Below are 15,523 nucleotides of genomic sequence, written 5' to 3' on the forward strand. Positions count from 1 at the left end.
CAAATTAAGAATGAGGTTCTTAGAATTCTCAATTTGACTAGATACAAGACATTTAAAAACCTCTAACGGCGTATTGAGAAAAACCAGGCTTTAAAACAACCAAATGAACAAAAAAAAACAAAACACAAAACACAACCCCAAAACCCCACGTGTGTCATTCCCATTAAGCCACATCTTTAGGTAAAAATAATAGAAACCCCCATCCTGCCCAGGTTAATGCCGCTTATTCGGGTTAGCTGGTCAGTGGGTGAAAAGCCAGCGCTGAAGGTCTTATTTCTCATTGCTAGAATTAAAAAAAATTTTTTTTTAAAGATTTATTTATTTGACAGAGAGAAATCACAAGAGAGGCAGGCAGAGAGAGAGGAAGGGAAGCAGGCTCTCCGCTGAGCAGAGAGCCCGATGTGGGACTCGATCCCAGGACCCCGAGATCATGACCTGAGCTGAAGGCAGCGACTTAACCCACTGAGCCACCCAGGCGCCCTCATTGCTAGAATTTTATATGCGTTCTTGGTGGATGCCTAAACCAGGCGGTGGGAGAGACGGTAAGCTGGCATTTCCTCAGCCCCGCCCTGCTCTGCCTGGGAGCGGAGGGTCAACCGGTGGTCAGCTGCTTTTGACCCTGTGCCATCTAGCGGTTTCGGGTTTTCTGGACATCTGTGTGGGTAACTGAAGTTGTGTGGGTACCGACCTTGGGGTGGCTGCTGACCTTGGTTCTCATCTCTTTGCTTTCTCCACTGCTGTCCTCCTTGGGTTGTCTTTGGCCAGGAGACACCCCTGCAGAATCGCGTTCGTAACCTCAATGCATGTTCTGTCTCAAGGGCCTACCTTGCTCTCCTGCGCCCTCTTGCCAGCCCCCCGCCACCCTTCTCCCCTTCTCCGTGCACAGGGTTGGAAAGCTGTGGTTCATTATCATAGTCTCTGGCAGGCAGGAAGCTGGGAGCCTGTGGGGACCTAGCGTAGAGCCCTTGCTGTTGGGACTGACCTTGGGGAGCTCTCCCAGTCAATACCCCATTCTTTAACCGCACTCTCACCGCTCTGGTAGTTCTGCTGGTGATGGTGTGGAGGCCCCAGGCGAGGGGGACAGTCCACGATGCCACAGCTTGCTGCGTTACCGCCTTGCTCTGGAGCTCCCCCTGGAAGCCTCTTCTCCTTCAGCAAGGGCCAATCCCAGTCTCTCCACCTCCTACACTGAGAAGGTAATTCCTGGGGTTCTTCTTTGTGGCAGGCTAAGAACACCTCTTCCTTGGTGTCCTTCTTCTTTATTGAAACCATAATCCTTTCTTACAAGAAACAATTTGACTATTACCCAAGCCTTCACGGCGGTGACCTTGACCCAGCAGGCAGGTGCCTCGGATAAGTGAGTCCTCAGCCGCAGCTCCCCAGAGCTTGGCGTTGCATTGTGGAGGGTAGGCAGGAGGTGGCTGGGTCTGGCCCGCCCTTGCGGGGACCATGACAGGGGCCGGGGGCCACAGTGGCCGCTCCTCCTGGGTTCGATGGTGATTAGGCTGGCGGCCGCAGCAGTGGGGCTGCATGGGACTCTCTGAGCTTTCTTATTTTAAATCAAAGGGGAAAAATATGCTTGCTGTAGAAAACAGTTATGAAATAAACATAAAATGTATGCAGAAGACAATAGGCATTGCTGGTAATCCCATTATTTAGAAATATGGAATATTAACATCTAGTCGAATAGCCATCTGTGTATTTATTTGCATATATGTATATGTGTGTGTCCAGGTATGCCCATATATACACATAGAAAGGAAGAGAAATAAATAGAGATGAATGTGTGTGTGTGTGTGTTTGATAATAGGGCACCAGGGTGGCTCAGTGGGTTAAGTGTCTGCCCTCAGCTTGGGTCACTATCCCAGGGTCCTAGGATTGAGCCCTGTGTCATGCTCCCTGATCACGGGGAGTCTGCTTCTCCTTCTTCCTCTGCCCCTTCCCCTGGTTTATGTTCTCCCTCTCTCTCAAATAAATAAAATATATTTTTTAATTTATTTGACAGAGAGAGACACACAGCGAGAGAGTGAGCACAAGCCGGGGGAATGGAAGAAGGAGAGGGAGAAGCAGGCTTCCCACAGAGCAGGAAGCCTGATGTGGGACTCGATCCCAGGACCCTGGAATCATGACCTGAGCCAGAGGCAGACACTTAACGACGGAGCCACCCAGGCGCCCCTAAATAAAATCTTTTTAAAAAGTAAAAATTTTGATAATATATTGCAAACAACTCTCCAGATTAATAAACATTTTTTAAAACATTTTTTAATTTTATTTGAGAAAGAGAGAGCAAGAGGGGGGTTGGGGCAGAGGGAAAGGGAGAGAGAGAATCCCAAGCGTACTCCCCGCTAAGCATGGAGCCAGATGGGGGCTCGATCCTAGGACCCTGAGATCAAGATCTGAGCCGAAATCCAGAGTAGGATGCTTAACCGACTGAGCCACCCAGGCGCCCCAGCTTTTAACTTTCTGCTTTTCTTATGAAGTCGTTGTACATTTTCCTATGTTTTCCTTCTTTTGCATCAGGCTTAATACCGTCCTTTGCCCACTTTTTCAAAGAAGATATTTGTTATTTTCCTATTGACTTATAAGATCCATTTATTTATTTATTTATTTATTTATTTATATTTACATTCACATATTTATATATACACACACACACTCACACTTTTTAAAGTAGGAGTGTGGAGCCCAGCACAGGGCTTGAACTCATGACCCTGTGATCAAGACCTGAGCTGAGATCAAGAATCGACACTTAACTGACTGAGCCACCCAGGCACTTCCTGAGACCTCTTTGTTCTTAAGAGATGTTGCTTGTCCTGCCTAGGACTTAGCATTGGCTGCCCTTGCTGACATTTGTGTGTTCTGCACAGTGTAAGTACCGCTAGCAAACTGACTTTGCTCAACTCCATTCAAAAAGATGCTGAACTGAAAAGTTGGTTATTTCCCGCACTGCATTATCCGAAGTGTTATTTGAGTTGTTCGCTGTGTTCTGCTTCTCCACCGCCACTCAGTCAGAAATTTCATTTTTCTCAGCCAACTAAAGCAAGGTCATTCCTGCTTATAAGGCCCCATGGAAGTTGTTCCCATTTCTCAGGTTTTAGCTCAGACTCCTCCAGGAAGTTTCCCTGATTTCTCCATCTTTCATTGCACTCCTTTTACCCTTTCTTTGAACTCTTGGAGAACTTAATGTCTCTGTCACACATTGAGCAGTTTAAGTAGATATTCTTTTGTATCATTAGTATGTATGTGTGTATCTACATGTAAACATATATATACTTCACCAATCAGTGAAGGACCCAACATTTCTGACAGTCCTTCTGAATGTTCTTTACAGACTGGAGCAGAGATGGTCAGTTGTTACTGATTGGCTACTTCCCTCATTAAGGGATTAAGACCCTGAGAGTAACTCCTGGGCTTGAAAGCAACACTGGATTGCTTAAGAATATTGAAGGTCACCATCAATGATACACTTTTTTCCCCTGTGTTTTTCTTGGGAACCGTGTGTGGTATCCTAGTAAACCTCACAGCAATATACACAAAGAGGTGGTCGAATAAGCTCTCCCAGTTGCTATCTAGTTGAGTGCTATGCTGTGCATGTTTCACAGGGAATCACACGAACCTGGGTAACTCCTTGTGTCTCTAATACTTGGGAGGAGTTGTAGGTCCAGCCCTTGCCAGAAAGTCTGCCACTTCACCAGTGAGGAGTTCTCATGGGTCATAGATGGGAATAAATCATCCACTAGCAAAATGACCCTTTCCCTTGCTGGTATTGACCCCTCTTTGCACAGTGGTAGCTGTTCATTTTGATAAGGATGCCTTTGAACCTTGGCTCCAACTCTCTGAGAAGGGATGAGGGGAGGAAGGTCCCATCCTACCACGGAATCCAAGAGGAACATGTGCTGCGTTTGGAGGACTGACTTGAGGAGGCGACCCCCTGAGAACCAGATCTGAAGCCTGATCCTGGAGATGGGGGGCTCCGGGCAATCTTAACTCTCTCATCCCTCAGCTTGAGTCCATCCAGGGGAGAAGGGTCGATGCCTCTGGTACTTCCCAGAGCCATGGCAAGACGTAGCCTGCCCTAAGAGTAATGAGGTTTCATAATGGTGTCAGTAACTTCTTATTTCAGGACAGTAATTCTGTGGTGAAACTATTAGGATTATTTGTGTTCAGAGGAGCTCCAAATGCCTGAAGGCTATGATTCTTCCCATGCGGCCACATGAGGCAAAGGTGCCTGCCATTTCTATTCCAGATTCCAGATTCTAGAATCTAGATTCTAGATTCCAGTTTCTAGAACTGGTGCTTATGGATGGGGCTAGAATTACCGTTCGTATGGGTGAATTCCACATTCCAGAAAGAGGAAATCCCTTCTTCTTCCAAAGCCAGCTGGCTCTGATGGCAGCCCAGGCCCTCTGAAGGGGGGTAGCGGGGTGGGGGGGCATTGCTCTGCGGGCTTGGCCTTGGAAGGAGCCCGCAGGACTGCTGGGGGCGGGAGGGAGTTGACAGTGTGGGTGCCCTGTAGGAGCGCTTACCTACCGGGGAGAGGGAGCAGGGTGGGCCCCAGGCCACATTTACCCCACTAACAACACTGTCTAAAACTCTGACCCCATGATTGTAAATGAAACATTTCGTATACAAATGCAGATTTGCTGCTTTTCTGGAACGATCAGCCTCTCCCATGGTGGCCTTGGACTTACGGTGTCTCATGGCAACAAGCTGGTGGGCAGAGTTTGCTCCTCCTTTTAGCTCTGTCCCCACTTAGCCTCTCCAGCACCTGCCATGCCCAGCAGATTCCAGGCTTGATAAGTGTGGGTCCCAAACTCAGGAGCGCTGCTGCTGCCCGCCCCCCCCCCCCCCGCCCCCCCCCCCGCCCCCCCCCCCCCCCCCCCCCCCCCCCCGCCACGTCCCTCTTGAGCCAGAGCTGGGAGAAGAGATGGGGGGCTGGTGGGAAAAGTTGTTTCCTGCACTTCTCCCTTCCTCCAGAGAAGCCAGGGGCCGGGACACGGTGAGGGTCCCGGTGAGCGTGCTCTGAATTGCCAAGATGGAAAGGACTCGAGATTTTCTCTGCCGCGCGTGAGTACTTCGGGACTGGCGAGGACCTGAGGCTTTTCTTCCTAGCAGAGCTCTTCCCAAGGGGAGCAGAAGCACAATCAGGATGCTGGGGCATGGGAGAGGGGGGTCCCCTGGGGTTTCCCTGGAGGACTGCATCCAGTGCTCCCTGCCTCTCTGGGGAGCCCCACTGGCTTTCCAGAACCTCAGTACTCCATCTGCAGACAGGAGGAAAGGCAATCCTGGAGCACCTTTGCGCCTCTGTAGCCTGCATTTCCCCTGCCCCTCCCCCCTCCCTGGCTTCTGAGATTCCGAGACTCTTGTTGTTGTCTGTCTGTTGTTGTCTGGTTTGGGTTTGGGTTTTGCACTGGAAATATTTAGCATCTAGACACACGCTGACGCTGTTTTCAGCCGGCCCCTGACGCCTTCTGGATTCTGCGGTTGCCGGGTTTCTTCCGGCTCAGGGGCGGGGCTCCTGCCACTCCTTCTGGTAGGACTTGTTTACCTCTAGGGGGTATTTCTTTGAAGACAGGATCCTGTAGCACGCTCAGCCCTGCACAAGCTGTGACATCCTTTTCCTGGGGCTAGTCAGCGGCAGATCGCAGAGAGGCTCTGGTGTCTCTACCCCGAGAGTACCCCGGTGGGCATCCAGTTGGTATCAACCCTCGGAGGTAACTGGGGATCTGTTTCCATCCTTTGGGAGACCTGCTTGATGAGGGAGAAGGGCCAGGAAGGACGAGGCTGAGGTGGGCAGTGTAACACTCGGGGAGAAAGTACTTCCAGTTTCTGAATTTCAAAGCACAAATTTGAGAGCCCCACCCTGGACCCTGTCTGCCTGCCTGCCCATCCAAGCAGGGGACCAGCTCGTGGAGGCTTGGCCCCCATTTTCAGAGAAGCAGAACACAGGAGCTTTCTCTTCCTGGAGCAACAGTTCTGAACTGGTTCTGGATCACGGATCTCTCTGGAAATAAAGCTGCAGGCCCCATAGAATCCCAATAGAGACAGATGGGGGAGAACCAATAGGGATTCTTACTGCCTTGTGCGGTGTAGATGAGACATGGACACGTTTGAGAAGTCCACAGTCTCACTGACATGCAGCCTAAGGCCCACTGGGAGTCTGGAGACCAAGAAAAAGCTCTGATTGGAACTTTCATTGGAAGACAGCCCAAAGCCCAGACAAACTCTCCACCCACCAGCTACAGGGAACGCAGGGGCTGTTTGGGGGATAGGTTGGAGAGAACTCTTGCCTTCCTCCCATCAATATTCAGTATTCTGGAATATCAGTATTTGAATACTGGGAATGCAAAGCAAAAGTCTGTCATCTGCCAGGCATGTGGGACCTTCTCGGCTGGCCCTAGACTCTTCTCCTGGAGACAGGAGGCAAAGGTTGAGCCCCAGGGCTGTGGCTTTGTGCACAGCTCCCACCAGAGAGGAGTCAACAAGGCTGGGAGGACAGGCTCTGATCCACCAGGATTTATGAATCAGAAAGTAAATCTGGCAGCACTGACTCTGAGTTTGGCCTGTGATAACAGGGGCCCCTTAGGCCCTCGAAGCGGGTGTCTTTGATCTGATTTATCATGCAGACTGGCTGCATGGATGGCTTCCTGGAATCGGGTTGGGTACATTGCTTTCGCCATGGGAGGACACATTCACGGACCCAGACCAAATCCCTCAGCAGAGTTACGGGGGGTGACCTTGGCCTGAGCTGTCAGTGCAAACACCTGGCTAGAGGTGTGAGGCCCGGCCTTTGGGGTTACAATCCCTGATTTATTGACAAGAGACCCAAGATCCTGAGAAGATAGGGGAATTGGTGTTTATGAGGCAAAGATGTGACTTCTGGGGGAGTCCTGGGTTTGGGGTCCAAAGGACCTGGATTCAAATCAGAGCCCTGCCACAGGGTTACAGGTTTGCCTCTTTTTGTTTTTTAGGCCATTCCTAGCCCAGGTTTCCTTAGGAAATGTCTAAGATGGGAATAATATAATGTATGGAATTGATATTAAAATTAAATAAGAATGCATAGGAGGCATTGAATCCTAGTGGAAATCCTGTATAACCCTCAAAAGCCCATGCGCCATATTGTTTTTCCCCTGCTCGTGTACTATCACACAGTGACACCTCTTCGTAGCCACGGTCCGTTAATGATGTCCCAAAGTGAAGCTGGTGAGATACTGCCAGGACATTGCCCTGTGTCCTCACACTGAGAAGACCTGTCCTCGTTTCTTTTGTTCCTACATTACTTAACCAACATGAACCCAAAGGATGCTTTCCATTCTCATTCCTTGCGCAAACCAGTTGGGGCTTATTTCCAGGATCTCCTTGGTTACTCTCAGGTACCTTTCGGTAGATCATTTTGATACCAAGGCAGACAGAGCAGAGCTGAGCGTTTCACATTTCCAACATCCACATTGTTTCCTGGAACTGAGAACTCTCCTTGATGGCCTCTTCCAACCCTGTTCTATGGATTTCCATCTGTCAGTTCTATCTCTCACGTCCCCTGGCACTGACTGAACCCAATGTCAGATCTTGGCTCCTTAACTGTGTAAACATGCTCATGTCTGACAGGATCGTTAGTGCCCAGTGAAAACGCTCTTTCCTCCTGCCACCCACGGCCTTCCTCACCAAAAGACCACCTTCCCAGAAAGAATTCCCCACACCAAGACATCTCTCCTCCCACAGCTTGAGGGAGTCTCTCTCCTTCAGAAAGCCCCTACCACTTGTCTGTGTCTCTCATAGACCATTGTTCTCCTTTCTACTCTGAAGACTATTCATTCAATCTAATCTACCTGGCTTACCCCTTCTTCTCATAGATGTCCTTGAAGACAAATGCCCTTGATTCATCCTTGTCATCCCACGATACCAAACATGGTATCTTTCACATATTTTCAAATGAGTTAGTGAATTAAATAGATTAAAACCTTTAAGTATGGAATAAAATGATTGAGCTAGCTTGAATATTGAAAAGTTAGAATATATCTGGAGCAATGTAGTCCTATTATTTTCAAGTATATGTCTTCAAATAGACTGATCCAGTCTTTCTTCATCCATATCTTTAGGGAACCTATTTCAATGAATAATTAAATTATTATTAATATTCTATCAATTATTTACATGTACTTGGTGCTTCTGAAATAGTTCTCGGGTCTCTGGAAAGAGATTCTCCTCCATATTTTACTGTTTCTACATTGAAGTCTAGTTCGTGAAGTTATTGTTCATAACTTGTGCATAGATATACTTCAGCCCAGTGCCTGTCAGATGCCCAGTCATTCATCCTGGGAGATGCTCCATGAAGATAATCTATTTTGTCATCTAATAGTTTTAGGAACTATTGTGTCCTCTTCCTTACTCTTGAAGATTCCACCTACCAGCTTTCTGTAGGAAAGCTGCATTATCAGTATGCTTCTGATTTAATTCAGTAGCCATTTCTTGGAGCCTCCAGTGGGTTTTCAGAACCCATGTGAGTTGTTGGGAATATATAGGAGACTGTCCCTGACCCTGTCCTCAAGACATTACAAATCCTAACACGGCAATATGGTGGCAACTCACAGAGATAATCCCCTCTATATTGGAATCCAGCACCCAGAGGGAGCAGGGTCACTTCCCAGGCCCACTCTCCTGCTCTATGCCACATCCCCCATGGTCGGGGACAGATAGAGGTCTCCCCTGAAGCTCAACTCCACTCTCCACCACCTTTCCCACGCCCACCTCCTGCCACAGGCAAACTTTAAAGGGTTTCACACCCTCCCCACCCTTTCCACTGGGTGATTTTAGGTAAAATCCCATGAAATTGCGACAGTCAACCATTTGGTGCCGACAAATGATACGTTCGTATGTTTCAACTCAACGCTTCTTTCTCCCTTGGCCGCTGGGACCTTCCTTTGGGGTAGGGACCGAAGAGGAATTTGCATAGGAAGAAGCAAAAGGACTGTCCAGTTTGGAGTCCTGTCACCGTACCTCTTTTAATCCTTGAGGAGGAGTGTTTTCCACAGCTCTGATCTCAACCTGTGATTACCTCTGAATGCTCAGAGCCCATTCACTCATGATTGCAACTGGCCACTTCCTAGAGAGACCCCAGGGCACACCCCATCCTGTGTCCTGAGATCCAGCCCTACATATCTCACTTGCAGAGGGGAAAAGTGTGTGAGGGTTGTGTCCCACCTGTAATGGCCCCTCACCCCGGAGCAAGAATGGGCACAGGAGTGTGGATGGACAGGTACACACTCTCCTACTTTCAGTGACACAGCTGCAGCCCTGTCCCTCCTCAGCCTGAAGGACACCATCTTCCTCTTCATATGACCAGAGCAATGACTGTCAGGCTGAGGGCAGATCTTTGGGCAAAGACGGGAAACAGGCACAGAGAAGTAAAACAGCCATCCAGCAGAGCGGCCAAGAGCCCTGGTCAAAGGCAAAGTTCAAAAAACATCAGCCTGGATTTTTTTAAAACTGAAAACAAGAGAAAGAGTTAAAAACCAGCTCTATTTCTGGTAATGGTCTAATGATCATCTTCTCGGGTGTCTGCTGCCTGCAAGGCGATGTGTGGGGTCCCAGGGGACAGTGGGATTCTTAACCCGGGGTGGGGGGGGGTGCGGGGGATGAGTTCCATAATCAAGGAGAGAGATCATGTTGGATACATCAGAATGCATTTTTGGCTTCAGTGACCTGAGGAATAAAATATTCTCATATATGTCGTGGTCACGTTTTATGCCACGGATGCTTTTTTGAAGAAGAGCTTACGTAATTCAAGACAAACTTTCCCATAGCAATAAATGTGAGGTCGAGGGATGTGTTCCAGAAGAGCCTAAATCTGTAATTACTATGTTGTCTTTTGGCTTGACCACTGTGTTTTCCCCCCTAGCATTATCTGTAATATTTCGCAGAGCCTTTCCCTGTATTAATAGCATGTCAGAGTGCGTGCATGGGTTTCACTGTGGCATTTACCACATCTAACTTCCCTTGCCCGGATTTTAAAGTGGGGAAGCTTTCTATCAACCTCAGCATGAGCACCCCTATTGAGAGATCTTTAAGGTGACAACAGGTTATACCATTGCAGATTAATACCAGCAAAATCGTCACCAAGATGCTAACCCAGCTCTTGGATTCTTGTGACTATTAAGAAGGTTCACTGATTATGGATCCTGAGAAAGGACCACAGGCATTTCCGTGGCCTGGCACAGGGGAGGAATAGAAATGGTTTCCCAGGACCTCTGCTGGTCTTGAAATTAGGCAATTCTTGATGGATTTCGGAGGATTTGTATTATGTTTTTTAAAGATTTCAGAGGATTTGTATTGTGTTTTTTATTTTTTATATTTTTAAAGATTTTATATATCTGACAGACGGAGATCACAAGTAGGCAGAGAGGCAGGCAGAGAGAGATAGAGGAGGAAGCAGGCTTCCCGCTGAGCAAAGAGCCCGATGTGGGGCTCGATCCCAGGACCCTGGGATCATGACCTGAGCCGAAGGCAGAGGCTTTAACCCACTGAGCCACCCAGGCGCCCCTGTGTTATTTTTTTTAAAGATTTTATTTATTTGTTTCACAGAGAGAGAGTGCATGTGCAAGCAGGGAGAACAGCAGGCAGAGAGAGAAGCAGGCTCCCAGCTGAGCGAGGATTCCCAATGCGGGACTCGATCCTAAGACCCTGATTTCGTGACCTGAGCAGGTGAAGGCAGATGCTTCACTGACTGAGCCCCCCAGGCGCCCCTTGGAGGATTCCTATTCTAACTTCGTGTGTTGCATGTGACTGTCAGGTCAGTTCTATTGTCTGTCACATGGCTGAGATTGGCCCTGTGTTTGTTGTGATAACCAAATGGGATCCCATGGGCCTGACCACCTCAGCTGAAAATCCTGAGGAGATTGTGGGGAGGTCAAGGGGATAGGGGGAGCACTGCAGGGCAGGCTGGACCCAGGAGACAACTGGTAGCAGTGAGTGGGTAGCGAGTTTTCCACCCCAACTCTCCTGCCCGGCCTGGGGCTCTTCTCCACCATCTTGGAAACGGAAAGTCACTAGTGGCCTCCTCTATCCCCACAGGAAAATGCCCCGGGAGGATACTCAGGTAGCTGGACCCCCCGATTCGTTCTAGAGGAGTGGTTCTCCAAACGTGGTCCCTGATCAATGACATCCACAGCACCTGGAGGTCTTGTTGCCATGTAGCTTCTGGTCCAGCCCCACTGAGTAGGACCTAAGCTTCTGCATTCCATGATGAGCTCCCACCGAATGCCACTGCCAGCAGTCCAAGGACCACGTGTTGAGTCATAAGGATGTAGGGTGCTGTTTCAGGCCATTTGCTTCCATACCTCTTGTCCCACTTACAGATGCCTAAAAATCCACCCTTACTAGACCGCGAGAGGAAAGGTCCAGCACAGCCAAGGTGAGCGTATCAGTGATGAATTCTTGGACAGGATGGAACAAGGGGTGAGTTGCAAAGAACTCTCCCTTCTGCTGGCGGGGAGTGTGATGAGCGCCCCGACTCTGACCTGGGAGAGAGGACGGAAGGAGTCTGGGGAAGCCGGAATAACTTGGAGGACTTGGCCTTGGCAGCTCTGCGTAGGACCTGGCCCATCAGCGTCGGCCTCCCAGCTCAGCTCAGGTTCCCCACCCCCCACCCTTCCCCGTCCCTGCTGCTTTTGTTATTTAATATGTCTGACTTCAGAGAAAGGAGCTTTGTTCCGGGGGGGAGGGGAAGGTAATGGAGGCATCAAGGTATACACTATAGACCTTGCCCTCTGGGGACGTGATGCAATTTTTAACTGTTTCCAGAACAAGACTCAAGCAGCCCAACGCCATACAGCTACTGCTGGGATTCATTTTCAAGTTTCTAAAGTACTTTTTTATTCTAGAGAGAGAAGCCGAAAATCCTGGGGGAAACATGCTTGGCTTCTGAGAAGCCACAGGTCCTTTACGTGTCAGGATATATTCAGCTTCTTGGGGAAATGACACGCCAACGAATTTTCACATAGAATTCATCTTGGTGTGCCCACAAAGGCCGGCGGGCAGTACGCAGTCATGAGATTACTGAGATTTCTTTTTCTTCCTTCAACATTCCTTTTCCTGTGGTTTTAATGATGTTTATACAATCAGACATTCAGTTTAGAAGACCTCAGCGTCTCTGAACTGTTTCTATTGTGCATTGTATTGGTAGGGATAGAATAAGCTCATTATTCCCATACAGTCAGGAGAGTGGGAAGTGATTAAACCTTTTGATAAGAAGATAAATGATAGGAAATCCGAGTGAAAGCCCGCACCGCCCGGAGTCAGAGTTTCCACAGGGAGCTTGCACAAAGCCTTCCTTCTGTGCAGGGTGCCCTGGGCAGCCTTCTCCTTCCAGCTGTGGTCCCACATTGGCTGTAACGCTCTTACAGACCCACACCTGGGGCCGCAGCGCTTCCAGAGAGCAGGACCCTGGGCGTGGTCCGGCCGCTGGTGCTGCGCTCCCATGATACCCTTGTTCACTGCGGGCCCCTGGTGCTTTCTGCTTCCAGATGCCCCAGACTGGGTCTGGCTGGCACAGTCCAGCACGCAAGAGCTCTTGGGAATAGTTATCTGATGGACAGACTGGACGGACAGATGGATGGACAGATGGAAGTTTATCAAGCTTGAGAGAGGCCGTCATGGAGGGCGTGGTCCTATGTCAGACGCAGGGCAGGGACAGGTCACTGACAAACTCGTTTCAAGCTTACGTCCCTTACTGCTCAGAGGTATAAGCTTCCTCCGTGGGTGAGGTCAGGGGAAGCCCACCATTCTCAGGAATTTTGTGGGCACACAATGACTTATTTAAAAATGCGTTGACCAGGACGCCGGGGTGGCTCAGACAGTTCAGCGTCCAACTCTGGATTTCATCTCGGGCCTCTATCTCAAGGTCGTGAGTTTGAGCCTGTGTTGGGCTCCACACTGGGCATTGAGTCTACTTAAAAAATAATAATAAATAAAAATTAAAAATAAATACATACAATAAATGCAGTAAAATAAAAATGCATGGACCATAGACGATTTGCCCACATCAGACCCCATAGAGCTCGTTCCGTGCCCCTAGGCCCTCCAGCTCCCAGCTTCCTCTCCCTCCATCCCGGGTCCTGGCAGAGCAGAGGCTGCCCTTCTTCCATTCCGGAGTTCAGTAGCCACGAAGCCCGGGGTCAGTAGGAGATGATGGAAAGACCGATCTGCTCGTGTCGGAGCCCACCTCCCCAATGGGTCTGCGTTTCAGGTCAAGTACTACGTTCTTAGCGTTAGCAGCTGGCCCATGGCCAGCACAGAAGCCACTCCTGTCCTTGAAACTTCTGAAGCATGGATACAGATTTTTAAAAGTTGAACTGGCATTCCTCTGGAGGGGAAGAAAAACCCAGAAAACAAAACAAAAAAAAGCTTCCTTTTCCTTTATGTGTAAGTAAATGAACCAAATGAAAGAAAACCCCCGAACTTCTCCTTAGTCACCCTATTTTAAGCTCTTGTTCTCTTGCGTGACAAACGAATAACTTTGTCACTTCCGTGAGCCATATTCAGCTCTCTTCTTCAGAGTTAATTGGGACAGGTTGCCGGAGCTCCAGAGAACGTCCGAGAATACACGGGACCCTTTCGCCCACTCTGCTCACATAATCCTGCCTCAGGAGCTGGGCAAATTAGGGCTTTTGCTCATGTCAGGCTAAATGAGAGCACCGATTAGTATCTCAAACAATGCTAATAAAATGAGGCCAGTGATTCCATTTGCTGTCTCGTATATGAAATGATTTTGTTTACCCGGGTCTATTTTTAGCCGGTCCTTTTCCTTGGCGTGCAGGATAAAGTGAGCTTCTAGACTTCAAACTTCCCCTATTTGTTGTGGCTGAGAAAACACAGAATGAGGGACCCGGCAATAAACGGAAGAAATTTCCGGTTTAGGAATCGAAAGATGGGCATTCGGATCCTGGCTTTTGCTATTTACCTGCAGGCTCTGTATCCGGAGTGGACACCCGGTCCGTTTGCCCGCATGGCCCCCCATGTCCCCGTCTTCAAGGAGCAACAGCTCTTTCCAACCAGGCACTGGGCTTTCCCGGGGGCTGATCCCACAGCCCTGCCCTCGGGAGCACAGGGGCCAGGCCAGGATATTCAGAGTCATGACGACTAACTCCAGACTGGACATGCCAGGCCAGTGTGAAATTCAAGCTGTGGTCTTTACTGAAACCCACTGCAAGAGTCTTTTTTCATTCTGGCTGGGGCTCCTCAGCAGATAGACCACAGGGCTAGAGCTTCTGGTGGTTATTTGCCACTCACAGGAAGGCGAATGCATTGCCAAGGTGGGGAGAAAGGTATTTTTGGGAAAACGTTAATTGAGCACCTGGATACAGCCACACCTGACAACAGATGCCTGGACTTTTGAGATACTTGAGCTAGTAAACATTCCCACTTTGTCTTTTTATTTTCCCTCCTTTCTGCCTGCCTTCCTTCCTCCCTCCCTCACTCCCTCTCTTCCTCCATTCCTCCCTTTCTCTCTTCCTCCCTTCCTTCCTGCCTGCCTTCCTCCCTTCCCTCCTTCCCTTTCTCCCTTCCTTCCTCCCCTCCCCACCTCCTTCCTTCCCTCCCTTCCTTCCTTCCTTCCTTCCTTTCCTTCCTTCCTCTCTTTCCTCCTCCCTCCCTCCCTTCCCTTCCCTCCTTCCTTCCTCCTATCCATCCATCTATCCATCTCTGGCTTGGTTTTTCTTCATCGGCACCAAAAGAACAGTCACCTCTCTGGGCTTTAGTACATAATTGATGAAGGAGAATAAAATAGGATTCCTTTTATCGAACAGAATTGATGACTCCTACAGACATTCTAGAGGCCATGGAGCACTTTGGGAAGTGCACTCATTCTGGCTCCCACTCAAAATATTCAAGGACTGAAAAGAGGCAGTGTGTCTTCAAATCTTGCCAACCCTGCATCATGGGAGCGGTGGCCTCGCTGTCATCTGGGGCCGTCCGAGTTGTCCAGCGGGGCTGGTGGATGGACTGACTGCTCTCACCAGGTGAGACCTCCCAGAGCCTGCTCCCTTCATCCTTGGCGCCCTGCCGTCCCCAGAGAGCAGGTACCCGGCACCCTGAATGAGCTGAGCTCTGGTGGGGACACCGGTACAAAATGGTTTGCCTCTTTCTTACTGTTGAGCCCGCACATCTCTCGTGGGGACCACTTTTTACCCACCTGCGGGGTGAACGCTTGGACACATTCCGTGGCTCGTCCTGTCGTTTACAGACAATGAGAAGTCTTCCAGTCCCTTGAAGTTTTATGAATACTTTCATTTTCATAATTAAAACACGAGTCTGTCCTAACAGTGAAACTCAAACTTACCTCCGAAGTGAAATCTGGGCTTGGGTTTGGAGAGGGACAGGGGAGGGAGGATGCTGGCGTCTTCCCAGTCCCCCCCTGCCTGGTTCTTTTACCTCCCTCCCTTCCTCACTTCGGGGGATTGGTGGTGGCTCCTCCTGGGCTTGGAGAGGGTAGAGGGAGGAGAGGCAGGGTGGGAAAGGCAATATTTGGCTG

Source organism: Meles meles, chromosome 3 (assembly GCF_922984935.1).
Source record: "Meles meles chromosome 3, mMelMel3.1 paternal haplotype, whole genome shotgun sequence".
NCBI lineage: Eukaryota > Metazoa > Chordata > Mammalia > Carnivora > Mustelidae > Meles > Meles meles.